The sequence below is a fragment of the Hipposideros armiger genome, unplaced genomic scaffold (assembly GCF_001890085.2).
Source record: "Hipposideros armiger isolate ML-2016 unplaced genomic scaffold, ASM189008v1 scaffold_247, whole genome shotgun sequence".
In the NCBI taxonomy this organism is placed as follows: domain Eukaryota; kingdom Metazoa; phylum Chordata; class Mammalia; order Chiroptera; family Hipposideridae; genus Hipposideros; species Hipposideros armiger.
Window position 1 is genome coordinate 1663667 of NW_017731597.1, and position 539 is coordinate 1664205.

The window sequence follows — 539 nt, forward strand, 5'->3', positions numbered from 1 at the left end:
TCCACAACAAGACTGAAGAACAAAAGGACAGCAACTTGTCTGTTCCCCTTCCCCCAATTCCCCAGCGCTGTTCCCATCCCCCAATTCTCCAATAAAAATCTTAAAAAAAAAAAGATGATGCCTCTCAAACATTTAAATGAACTCACATTTTGTATTTCTTAAGTGAAAACAGACATTTTTAGTTTTACTGTGAGATTGTGGGGTCCTTCAACTCTGGGCTGCAGCTTTTCACCACCTGGAGTGGTCTAGTGTTGATTAATAATAATAAAAAAACGTTGTCAGGTGCTGGATAAATATTAAGAATTAGAGAAATGGATTATCAGGGATTTAAAAGTTTAGACACCTAGGATGAAGTCTTGAAAAAATAATGTTCGTTTTTGAAACAATTCTGCCGAGAGAACTGGTTGAACAGAACAAAATTATAAACAAGGTCCCCAGGCATCTAGACGACCCTTTTTAGCCATGTCCACCTCTCTTCTACCTCAGAAACTCACAGTCCTCATTTCAACAAATGCTCTGAAAATGCATTTACCCTAAGG